Source organism: Vulpes lagopus, chromosome 1, assembly GCF_018345385.1.
Source record: "Vulpes lagopus strain Blue_001 chromosome 1, ASM1834538v1, whole genome shotgun sequence".
NCBI lineage: Eukaryota > Metazoa > Chordata > Mammalia > Carnivora > Canidae > Vulpes > Vulpes lagopus.
Genome location: NC_054824.1, coordinates 134,277,898 through 134,291,375, shown reverse-complemented (window position 1 = coordinate 134,291,375; position 13,478 = coordinate 134,277,898).

The window sequence follows — 13,478 nt, the reverse complement described above, 5'->3', positions numbered from 1 at the left end:
TATTTGGTTTTTGTGTGGATTCAGAAGCTAATGAACATTAAGTATCTGCTCAATAGTAGGAGCTCAATACATCGTATTTATAATTCTGCTTTCACTCTTTTACGTTCCCTCTAATACAGCCTACCTATTCTTGAGGGCCCTGTTTAGAATTTACTCACTGCATAGAACTTCTCTGATAGCACTAACCCTGGTTAGCTTTTGTTTCTTCTGAAATCTTCCAGTCTGTTTTTAAATACACTTACTAGGCACTTAGTTCTTTGTATTAATTACCTTCTCATGGACATAATCTGTATGTCCAATAGGACTGAGAGTGACAAACTATATCCTGTGTCTGTTTTCCCTCCTACCCCACCTAAGGGAGCTATGCTGTATTTTTTCTTGAGCCAGTCCCCAGTGATTCAGGAAATTCTTAAGATGTTCTGACCCTCCGTGCAGTAATCATCTTCCCAATTAATATGACCCAGATGTCCCTAGTACTTTTGGGTAAGCTTCTTGCAACTATGACCTAAGCTATCAAACCATAGGTGAAACCTGATGTTCTCCAGTGCATTTCCTCTTTTCTCAAAGGCTCCTGTTTTCAATTTGTTTGAACTTAAATTTTCAAATTTGGTATCCCCCAGTTCTTGCAAATATGCTTGCATCAAAGCTCATATGCATGAATCTTTGTTCTGGGCACCCAGAACAACATTCCTACAACAACTACCAGCCTGTGAAGCCCAGCTCAATGACCTAGGCTGTGCTGCCTCAGAAGACATTCCTCTTGGGGGGTTGTCCCAGTGTTCAAAGATCAACAGCTGTCCGAAGCTCTTATTTCTGTTCCCTTACCATCTGTGGACATCCTTTCTATGCCATGCTAAGCCCCTCATGCTGGTTATCTACACTGGAAGACAGGATGTAGACACCTTGAGTTCTAAACCTCATTCTTTACCACCTACCTGTCATGCTGTTTGCTAGGAAGATCTAGTCACAGGTGCCACTCCCCAGCTGCCTCACTCTACTAGGGTGAGTAAGCTGTGTGCCACTAACCACAAAATCCAAGACACAAAGTGGAACACTCTACAGGGTGGTGCATCACAGTCTCTCCACCCCTACCCAAGAACTTCTGCATTTCCGGCCATGGATGGAAGGATTTCTAAACAGAGATGGTCTGACTACTAGACTTACGGAGCACAGTGATATAGTAGAAGACCCAAGCGTGCAATTATAAACTCGTGGTGGCTTGGTAAACCTGGATTATGTGACAGGCGGCTTTGTGGCAGGCAGACAGGTGGATAGTCTTCAGAGCAGGAGCGGGAGAACTCAAGGCACATGCCTGCCCCTGACATTCACTGTTCTGTGACCTTGGGAAAGTCACTTATCCTTGTGAGGATTAATGAGTTAATCACAGGAGAAGTACTTTGAGATCATTGGCTGACAGGTGCTGTATAAGTACAAAGTATTATTATTAAAATGTCACTGTGCTGGCTGCATTGCTCTTGAGGGCACGGAGGCAGGAATGACAGCCCCGGGTGAGTGGATAAGGATTGCGTAAAACAAAGTAGAGTTCTACCATGGAAAGTTCTTTCTGCTAACACTACTCCTCTTCACCTCCACCCCCACCCAGCAATTTTCTGACTTATCTCTGGACAGAGGCAAGTTTTATTTTCCTAAAATAAACTGTGCAAAACAGTTTTAGCCAGAGGCTGTATGTCCATAGATCTTCCTGGTCCTTAGGATAGCCTTGAAAGTAGAGGCCAGAAAAACTCATTTTAACATCTCCAAAACCCCCATCTTTCTCCCAACAAACCCAGAAACTTTCCTCTGGCTTTTCCTACACATGAACAGAAGTAAAATATAGAGAGAATTCATAAGCCTAAGGTCTCAAACAGTAATGGTAGAAATTAAGACTCCCTCTGTTAACAAAATCTTCTCTCTTCTGTTTTTCATTTTTTGTTAATCTTTATTCTTGGAAAAAAGGAACTTTTGAAGAAATAAGATACTGTTTATGAGAAATCCTAACACATAGTAGATACTCAACAAAATTAATGAATGAGTGGTTTGTATTCAGCCAACCTGAGTATCAAAATTCCGAGGAATATCAAGGTATCAAAAAATCAACAAATAGTTATTAAGTGCTAATCCTTTGTGATGCTCCCCTCAAAGAACATCTTGTGTTTTCAGGGAGGCACAATTCAAGAAATTGATGAAACATGCTGAACCTTGAAGCATGTGGGAACATTTGTCTGAGGGAAAAGCATGCCTCTGTTAGGGGGAGGGTTTGATGGTGAAAAGATATCAGTAATAGGACAGCAGGAAACACATAGGTGAAGAAAGAGGAAAAACAAAGTCAGAGGACAAAACCTATAGCAAATAAGGATTCAGAAAGGGCCTTAATCCTCAAGAAACCAGGTGAGATTTACAAGATTAAAGGTGGATTGGGCTATACCTACAATGTTACCCATTACCAGGAGGACTGCTTCCAACTGAGGAGAGGTAAAGGGACCCCCAGTGGTCTTTCTTAGCCCCAGTTGTGAGCCAGGGAGTCAGAGTGGGGGACATTTAAGTAGTTGGTGTTATTTATTGTTGTTTTCTTAAAATGAGTACATTTTGGGCTCTGTAAAAGAGACAAAGGCATCCAGAGGAGTCTCTGCCTAGCATTGCATATTCTTTTTTTTTAGGACTCCTCAGAAAACTGTAGCAAGTTCTTACCTGAAAAGAAAGTCCAGTTCCAAGAAGAGGGCTAAATCTTCTCCTTATTGTTGACTGTTATACATGGTTAAGGTCATCTTGTGGAAGATCAAACCTTAATAGGGCATAGGGAGAGGGCATTTTGCACAGCTCTAGAGAGTAACAAGCCTGTCCCCTGAGATTTGACATTTAGAACCAGGATGTTACCTGTGCAAGCTCTAGGTAGGACAGAGAAATAGTTTTTTTTTTTTTTTTTTTTTTTTTTTTTTTGTTTTTTTAGAAATAGTTCTCTATCAAGAGTTGTGTGTGGTCATTTGTTCTTTTTTTTTTTTTTTGAATTATTACTGTAGCAGCATTATTATTATTCTCTATGTAACTTTCCTTGGGAACATTTTAAGACTTTCTCAGAGAGAGACAACTACATGAGCAGATATTAAGACACAGAAAACACCCTCCTTTTATGGAATAGGTCTCTTCACCTCCTTATTGCACCCCATCTGCCTCCTCTTTCTTCTCTATCAATCAGGTGAACTTTCCATTGACCTGGGTTCCCCACAAGCCTCTAGGACACTTGTCTTCTTCAACCAACCTTCCTCTCCAGAAAGAACCCCTTCGTCATTATCATCTGGGCCTCATGTTCTCAAAACTGCACTATGTGTTTAATTAACTTCACCAACTGATCTTTGCTAGGATATTAACAACCATTAATATTTCACCATCCTCATAGTGATTTTATTTTTAAAATCATATCAGTGTGTCTCTCTAAAGGGGAATACAGTATGGGAATCTTACAAGCCCATGGAGGGCAAGTATAGCAGATATTTAGGGTAGATACAGCCACTAACCTTGGCTTCTCACCAACTATTGATAGAGGGACCACATTAGCAAGTACATGCCTTGAAAACTTTATAACAAGCTCTCTTAAAATAAGGACATAGACTGAGTGCTGGGTTCGATGATACCTGTGGACCACACAGCTGATTAGTAGCTGAGCCAGAACTCAAGCCCACCTTCTGAATCTGACTGGAGCCATATCCACAGCACCAACCTATTCTGTAAATCTCATTCTATACCTGTCTTGCTGTGAAAATGGGCACAGAAAATGTTCAGTCTCTGGGTTTCTGTCTCACACCCTGTAAAATAAGAATTGGATTAATGGATCTTTGAAAGGAGGGGCTCTTTCAGCTTTTCAAGGATTCTTACTCTGTATATGTGGAATCACACATATGCATTTTACATTCATCTACATGTATAGAGCCTGGGGAATTTAACTTCATCATTTCTTCAAGTTTCCCTATGCCATGATGCTTCACTACTGGTATAATGATCTTTAGCATGTCAATGATTCAAATACAAGGACATTTTCTTGGGCTTTCATTGTTTCAGAGTGAAATTGAAAGAGGGAATCCAGCTGTTTATATGCAATATGCAGCAATTATGAAGTTCATTTCCAGAAGCCACTGTAACCATGGCAACCTGTAATTCTGGAAGAATAGAGAAAGGCTATAGACTGACTTCCAGTGGGGCCAACTTTTAACCAGAGATGGCTCAGGAAAAGCTGATGAGGAGCCTGAGCTGTTTACTTTAAGTTAGAAGTGGTTTTTGAAAGTCAGACTCCCTTAATCCATAACTTCAGTCCTTCTTTAAAGTTCAGTAATCGGTGAAACTCAAATTTCTAGATTTGCCCGAGTCTGCCCTAGAGGGCTAAATAGTTCAAATGAAACAAGAACCAGCATTGTATTGATGTTTATTTCATAGTGCCTTAAACACCAAACTCAAAGTCATAACATCAAACTGACTGAACTTAAGCTACTGTTGCAGGAACCTCAGAAAGTTCAAATGAGAACCAGAGAACCCAGTCTCTTGATATACAGTGTTTCTGAGCACATACTGACTTCTTTGATATTTCAAAAAAAAGAAAAATCAGATAAAACTCTTGTTAGAATGGATGATTTTATGATATTTTGACCCCATCAGGACAGAATGGAAGCAGAAATTGCCAAAGGGGTGGAGGGTACAGTAGGGTAGACAGCAAAAGGGCAGAGATATGGTCATTCTGAGTCAGAAATTATTTAAAACAATTTGGTCAGGTTACTGAGTTGATTTTCTTCTTACTACCCCATGTGTATCCCCTCTGACTAATAGTGTGACTTTTTGGATACTCAGAAAGGGAATAGGACAATGGGCAGCTAAGGGTCAAAACTTAAATACACACAACTCTGGAATGCACCCTGGGAAATTCATGGAGATGAAATGCTAAATGACTGCAAGCTGTAAAGGCATCAGAATTGGATTTTTGCTATTTCTGCCTCTTCTGACTCTTTCTTTGATCCCTGCTGGCAGCACGCTGGGCATGTGTGAATACCACAGCTCATAGATACTGTACCTACCGGGAAAGTGAAAGGAAGCCTGGGCCTAACAGCTGCGAGTTTTCCTCTCTGAAATTTCCAGGGGAGTTAAAATCAGGGGTGCCCTACAAACAGGTTGGAATGTACCCCTTTTGGCTGAGGGCATTGTTTTCACTCATTTGCCTGATTGATGAGCAGTCTTGTATGCATCTGAAGCACCAGACAAGCATTAATATATAGTCTTCAGGATGAGTTTACTCTCACTCTAGGGGAAGCACCTAGACTTGGAAGGCAGCTGGATAGACAGTACCCAGAAAGAAATTTGATTGTGTCAAGACATAGGCATAAAGGGAGGTTAGGGATAGGAGACAAATATTTATAAAGCATGTCCATATATGGATCTTTCAAGTGGATATTGAGCCAGTTGCGGAGTGGGCTACCTGTAGGGCAAAAGGAAGACCTCCCATAATGATTTCTAGGCTCCTCACTCCCATCATTGCCCTTATATGAACTACTGCCAGCTGTGAATGTATTTGCCAAGAGTCCTGTACTCATTCTGCTTTGCTATGGTTCTTTCTTCCATGCTAGCCTGTTCTCCAACCCTTTTCTAAGTCCTAACTCTGACACTAAAACTCAATCTTCTCTGTAGAGGCTCATGAAAAGGAGCACAGATTTTGGAAGCTGAGAGTCCTGGCTTTGCCCCTAACCTACCAGACCCAGAACAATTCACCTAATCTTTCTACATTATTTGTTAGGAGCCAATAATGCAACACTGCTTGTAGGATTATTATATATAATGTGCTGAGCACAGTGCCCAGCAAGGGACAGGTCCTCACTAATGCAATGACATATATCTAACCCCTGTTGAGATAAGAATTCACAGGAGCTACAGAACACTGCCTCCAATTCACTGCTGAAGAAAGGTAAGGTCAGGAGCCTAGAAAATCAAACACAGAAAGCAAAGTCCAGGGATAGGGTAATACCAGTGTCTCTTTGAAGGATGGGACAGTAGCTGACATTCCTTCACATACAAAAGAAAACATACTTTAGAAAAAGAACACAGCTTTTGGGCTTAGAAGGCTGGACTTAAATACGAGTCAGAAGAGCAGGGCTGATGATACTATGTCCTGCTGGTCTGTCTTGAAGCAGGTCCATTAGGCCCAGTGGTCAAGGGAATGCTCCCTGCACAGGCAAGCTGATGGGATGCTCAGGCAGATATTGAAGGAATGGTCATTAAAAACTGAAGTGTCATTGTCATGGAAAGGATACCCAAAAGAAGGTCAGAGTGAATAGGAAGCTCTTCATAAAGCAAATTAAATTTGAGGGGTTCCTTAAAGGAATAGTGGAAAAGAAGGAGGGTCAATTATCTGGGTGAGTGTGGGGAGTGTGATGAATCAGGAAAGAGATGAGTAAAAAAGATCAGTTTGGTTGATATGGAAAGTCCTTATAAGAAGTAGTCCTACAGAAGGCCAGGAAAATAGGCTGGGGTCAACTAGTGGAGGCTAAATATTTACTATTTTATTGGCAATGGAGGACCATTAAAAATTATGACAGGAGATATAAAACTAATGTTTCACATCTGTCCCTGCCCCTGCCAATTCATATCCAACCCCATTATTCCCCTCCCAAGGTAACTCATGTGAACAACTTTATGAGGTGTACCCTTCCCTGTTCATATGAACATATGAATATGTGTGTGTATATGCATGTATGTGTATATTATACAGATACAAATACATAAATGGTTTGGGTCACTATTAAAAATGAGATTGCATATATTTATTTCTGTATCTTTTTCCACTAATGAAAATCCCACTTAATCAACTCTTACACTGCTAATGCACTAATTTATTCTAATAGCTGTATAATATCCTATGGTGTGGATAGACCTTAAGTTATTCAACCATTTCTTATTTCTTGGTATCCTTTTTCCCCCTCAAGGATTTTTTGTTTCTTGGATTGTTTTCCTGTTTCAAAGCTGTCTACAGCAAATACCTGTGTGTACATGTGTTTAAGTACTAGTGGATTTCATTTTATTAGATAGATTCCTATGAGTGGTATTCCTGGCTCAAACGTCTGTGCATTTTCAATTTTTATGGATTATGCTAGATTGCTTTCAAAAACTACCCATTTGGAAAAAAATAAAAAAAAAAAAAAAAAAAAAAAAAAACTACCCATTCACATTTCTACATGCAGTATATGAAATAAAGGTTTTTCCTTCATCCTTCTCAGCATTAGCTGTTTTTGTTCTTTCCATTTTTCCCTAGTCATAAAGTGATATCTTGTTATTAGTTTAATTTGCATTTCCCCAAACCATTAGTGAATTTGAGCATCTTTTCATATGTCTCTCAGTCATTTATAATTTCTCTACTGCCAATTTCTTGTGCATAAACATTGTTCATTTTATGTCAGGCTATTTGTCTTTCTCTTGTCAGAAAATCTTGTATTTTAGAGACATTAACCTGGGCATGTGCTTGGCCGAATTGCCTGGAGGAGGGAGAGATGGCGCCATCAGGAAACAATCACATTGTTTCGAAAATGAGGTGGTATGAGCCTTCTTGGCAGTGCAAAGGATAGGCTAGGGAAATGTTTGAAAAAAGGAGCAACAAGACCAAGGAATTGATTGGATGTAGCTGCAGTGAGGACGGGTGGGGAGAGATTGCAGTTATTTTGTGGTTTGGCAAGTCTGATTGTCGGGAAATTGGTTATTGCATTTTTAAAGATAGGGAATTCAGAGGAGGAACAAGAGTTGTAAGAAAGAAGAGTTTAGTTTATAAATGAGATGAGTTTGAGGTAACAGTGAGTCATCCTGATGACAAGTAAACCTGTAGGACTAGAATTTGGGAGAAAGTCAAAGATTTTCCAGCACATAAAAGCACTGGGTGAAGAAGAATGAGATAGGTGACAAACATGGCCGAGATTTGGGCTTTCCCAATCATGGGAAGCAGAAGGAGGCATAAAGTCTTAGAGAATTAGCAGCCCAATATGTCCAAAAACATGCCAGACTATATCAGGTCACAGAGGGAGGCCACACAAATAGTGTATGGGGTAGTAATTGGGCTTTAGAGCAGGTTACCAGATTTAGCAAATAAAACTACGAGATGCTCAGTTAAATTTGAATTTTAAATAAACAGTAAATAACATTTTAGGATAATTGTGTCCTATTTGATAACTATGTCAATATTTGGAATATGCTTATACTAAAAATATTCAATATTTGATACATACTTATCCTAAAATATTCATTAATCATCTGAAATTAAAATTTAATTGGGTATCTGTGTTTTATATGATAGTCCTACTTTGCAGTACATGAGGGCTCATATCTTTGCTGTGCAATGTCTTACTTTTGGATTGCCAAGCAATCACTCCACCATCTCTAAAGAAAAGGTATTCTTTGGGATCAGAAATCTTTTCATGGTGGTATTCCAGGCAGCGAAGTATCTGACTTTCTCTTTACTAGCACTTTACTCATCTATAGTAATACCATGATTATTGATGTCCATTCATATCTTAGCCATTCTCCCAACAAATACTTATTGAACATATGCCATGTGTAAAAGAAAGTGCTTGATGAAACATTCACAATAATGACCCCAAAGTAGCTTGGGCATCAAATACTGACTGCTGAACCCTCAAAGGTTTGAGTTGTTCTCAGGAGATTTTAATTATTTAAATTTATTTTTTACATGTCATTTTAAAAGAATAGCTCTCCCATATACTTATAGAGATATTCTATTTGGCAGAATTGTAATTGTGACCTAAGTAAATGGTAATTGGGAGGACTTTTATCTCTAATATATAATGCATCATTTATTATCCCTCAACCAGCTTATAACCCTCAAGGATCATACAAGTCTCATTTCTGCTGCAAACATTGGACAAAGTGGCTCTCTCTCTCTTGAAATGTTTTATTGTTAATATTTAAAAATGGCATGCATGTGAGTATTTTCACTTAGCCCTCACTACAAACTTACAGGGGAGGGACTTTGATTATACCATTTTACAAAGGAAACTAAGACAGGGACTATGAGTTACTTACCAAGTTCCCACTTGACTGTGCTCCAGGGCCCATGCTCATAGCTATAGTACACTCCTTAGCCTACTCTAAGGAAGGAATGCTGGATGGAACAGGGTGACATTCTAAAGAACTCAGTTTTTGGTTAATGTTCAGAGGAAGATTCTAATCTTAAAGGAAGCCTGGGACATTATGTAGAGAAACAGCAGATATGGGACTGTACCAGAACCTACTTCTGATGAACCACACTACCTCCAAGACTCATCAACAGAGTCGAGTCTAGTGGGCACCAAAGATGAGTTGGGTTGGAGTTCACGCAAGCTGATGCATATAGAGCTGACCTCAAGTCCTGGACCCGCTATTGCCTGTGAAGAACTCTGAAGAGATAGAAATCATATAAGAGCACTTAATGCATATTGCAAGAGCATATTGCAACCTCCCAACCTCCTGGGACTGGAGAGCCCATCTGACACTTCAGACCCAAGGATGGACCATAGATTGATGTTCTTCTTGCCTATTAAGACAGATGCCCCCTATCAGCATTATTGTGGCAGACAAGACATAGAGAAGCAAACACTATAAGGGCTGGCACATAAGCAGGTGTTGAAAAAAATTTAATGTGGTATAGATGCAGGTTGCTATAAACTATGTTCATGATTAGAAGACTGAAATTTAATTTAGGATGAAAATATACAGTTAAAGCATTTTTAATATCTTTAATAGCATCCATTATGGTTCTGAAAAGCAATACAAAAAGTACAAAAGCTAAAACAAATAACAAAAATCTGGTTCATTTTGTACATTTAAAAAATGTATTTGCACTATCACACATTTCAACAGTGCCTGTATAGTACAAAGAAGTTGGAGCTTTAAAATTTTGATAATTTAATTGCACTCCTAATCCTTTATACCAGATCCCAATGCTTTTATAAGTAAAGTCTATATATCTCCAGGAAGAATAATCATAAGGCAATGTAGAAGTAACTCTTATTTCCCCCAACTTCTCTTTATGCTCTGCCAGTCAGTTCCATTTCTTTCCTAATCATGCCAGTTTGATGGTTTTCAATAGTCAACTGTTAATAGTCTATCTAATGTTTAATAGATAGTCTATTTAATAGTCTATCTAATGTTTCCACAAATTGCTAATCCTAATTATTAAGGGGCATCTTGGGTGTTAGGATGGCTAAGTTAGGGAAGCTTCAACCTGGCTGCTTTTGAGCTAAGAAAGGAGTGTGGGGTCAAGAATAGGTAACCTACCAGAAACTTACCTCTCTCTTCTCTAAACTGTGCTGAATTATATCCAACATTCAGCAATATTTGTTGAATATGGGCCAGGCACTATTCCAGGGGCTGGGGATACAACAGTCAACAAAGCAGATAATAATTCCTGCCTTTGTGGAATTTTCATTATAATGCATATGAAGATAAATTCTTAACACCTCACAATTCTCTCTAGAAACAATAGAGTGTTTAAAAATCACTTGTATATAAATGCTTTCTCTATAAAACTGAGATTGACAGGTAGTTATTGCTATCATATTGGTGTTGTCATGCCTGATACTATACCCAAAGTATTTGGCTTCTGCTGCCAAAGGATTTAACTCTAGAGCTGCAAAGATGTGAGCCTAGAATGAACACTTGCTGAAAAGAATGTCTTTTTTCTCCCCTCAAGTTTATATCCATAAGTAGAAACAACATGGGAGTGGAGAGGAATAACCAGAAAAAAAAAAAAGATACGCACACATTCTCTTGGCTCTAAATGTGTATGTTTTTTAAAATATGTCATTTATTTTTACAAATATCTGTGACTTAGGTCAGGAGATGAGGAGCATTCATAGTCTTCCCTTCTCTTTTTTTAACAGGTAAGAAATAATGGTTTTGGGTTGGGGGGAGTGGGAGGGTCATGATGAATAAGCAGAGGAAGCATAAATAAATGGAAAGATTGAAATTAGAGCTCATGATCTAATCCAACCCTCTCACCTTACAGATAAGGAAACTGAGGCTGACAGTGGTTATCATAACTCATCTAACACCCACAAAGCTAATTTGTAGCAGGTTTGGGAGCAAATCAACCTCTTTTGACCCTCAGTCCAGTGTCCTCTCAATTATACCACATTCTTCCTCCTATTAAAGAGAGACCCCTTATAAATCATGCTCACGTTAGTAGGAATGTATTTCAGAGCCAAGGCAAGAAGCCAAGGCAGGTGCCGTGAAAACTGCTAGCTGCAGACGATGATTAAGGAGCTGGCCATCAGGCCATTTGCCCGAAGTACCTATCCATAAGGGCCCTAAATTACCACTATAAATGTAACCAATGGAGAAAATTATATTTATGAGGGAAAAGCTAAAATGAAATATCAAAAGATATTTTGATAAACAGCCTGAGTGTCTACTCCAAAAGGAGACCCCTGTGGAGCATGCTCCCATATTTACAGGTGGCTAGATTGCCTTCCAGGAGCTTGTTCTGCTGGGAGAGCCCATGCCTTCTTGTGCCATTTAACTTCCACTCCAAATAAAAGATAAGCCTGTATAAAGAGATGGTGTCTTGAAAGAAGACCAACATTTTGGTTTGTCTGGCTAACCACATGGTAACTGATTGCCTTTTCTGAGACTCTAGCTACCAAGGATAGAAAAGTGGTACTGCAGAGAAAATCACTTATATTGAATGTCCATGCTCTGAGGCTGCCTGAACAATTATCTCTTGTTATTTAGAACCCTCTGTCCTCCAACATCTTTATTCAGTTCTCAAGTGCCTGACAATAAGTTTAGTTCCCAAAGCAAGATCATTTTTTCAGTAAAAGTAAGAGAAGGATCATATGGTGTCAACTGACAAGGAAGAGAGAATGGTTATACTTTCTTAAATTCATACTTTAAATGAGCTGATGAATCAGACTCAGGGAGGCTGTGTATTTTGGCTCAGATTTGCATAGGTGAGAATCTGAACCTGCCTGCTCCTCCTATGCCCTTCTACTCTGTGTTCTCTGAGGTAACCATCTCTGTCTCTCTCTCTCTCTCTAACAGCAAAGAAGCTATATTCTCTTTGGACTACTTATACACAATATAGGCACTGAGAGTTCACATTTTGATAAATTATAAATAGCTTTCCTGCTTGCCTATTGAGTTTTCATTTTGAAAGTAAAAAATAAAAGTAAGTGAAGATGATAACTCTCAATATATTTTATGGGTAGAGTATCATGTACAACTTTGTGTTTTTAAGAATCAAAAAAAAAATCAATAGTATGTCTCTAGGAAAATTTCCAAACTTTTATCAAGTTCTCATCTGACCCGCCACTTTTCCATTGCCCATTGCCTGCCTGGCTTCTATGTCTTTCCTCCTTCTGGAGAAGAATTTTCCTGTGGTTGAAGAGGCATGAATATTATCTCCTCACTCCAAACATTGGCCCTACTTAGCCTAAGGCAATCCTATGCTCCTTGCCATGGTGGTCAGTTCAGGGATGGACATGTGACCTAAAATATTTCAGTACAAGTAAGGAAAAGAGAAGTCCTTTCTCCCACTGACATGAACATGAAAGAAAGCAGCTTAGTTTGGTAGAAGAAATTCTGATGGAACCACAAGGAGAGCCAGCCCTGAGGTGAAGCCAGCACCTTGAATATCAGAACAAAGAGATTGAAAACAAATGACTTTAGACTTGTTTCTTGGATACATCATCAATTAGCTTCTAGATCAACTTTTTCTTGAAACCTGAAAAACTGCACTCCTCAATATATCAGCCAATAAATTATTTTCGTTTTCTTTTGTTTTTATATCAGTGCAAGGTTTTAATGTTCTCATCCTCTTGCAAGCAAAAGGACCTTAAGATGTTGTTGCCCACTGAAGATCTACTCAGTAAATATGTACTGGTTTACCAGTTGTAATACTTTTCACATCCAAAGGACACATGATTTTCTACATGTAGAAAAATGGCAAAATGCATGCTATTCTACATGATAGACATGCCACATTTATATTAGAATGCTCACTGAAAGACAATGACTACATCTGCTATTTTTCTGGAACCTGGCTCCTAAATCTATGTTCTTCATTTTCCCCTTTCCTTATCTACTTAATTTAATTTTTAAAGTTTATTCCTCAAATATTAGTAACATACATTGATCCATAACAAAATGTCCTTCTTTCCTCCAGAATACATTGTTAGCTCTGACTGTAATAACCTCAATCTTACCTGCATCAAATTCCCAAGCTCTTGTCTCATTTTATTTTCCTTCTGTAGTTGCATTCTTAGTGGCCCCTGCTCCCATGACACAATGATGAGTTTAGGATCATTCACGCTGTTTAAACCTTTCAGGAACATTTTCCACTTGAAGGATCCTCTTAAAGTGAATATACATCATTGAGCATGATTATCCAAGCTTAGAAGAACAATACACAGAACAATATGGCCTCTGTGGAATTTGCTGGCAATCTTGCCCAAGAATCTCTGTTC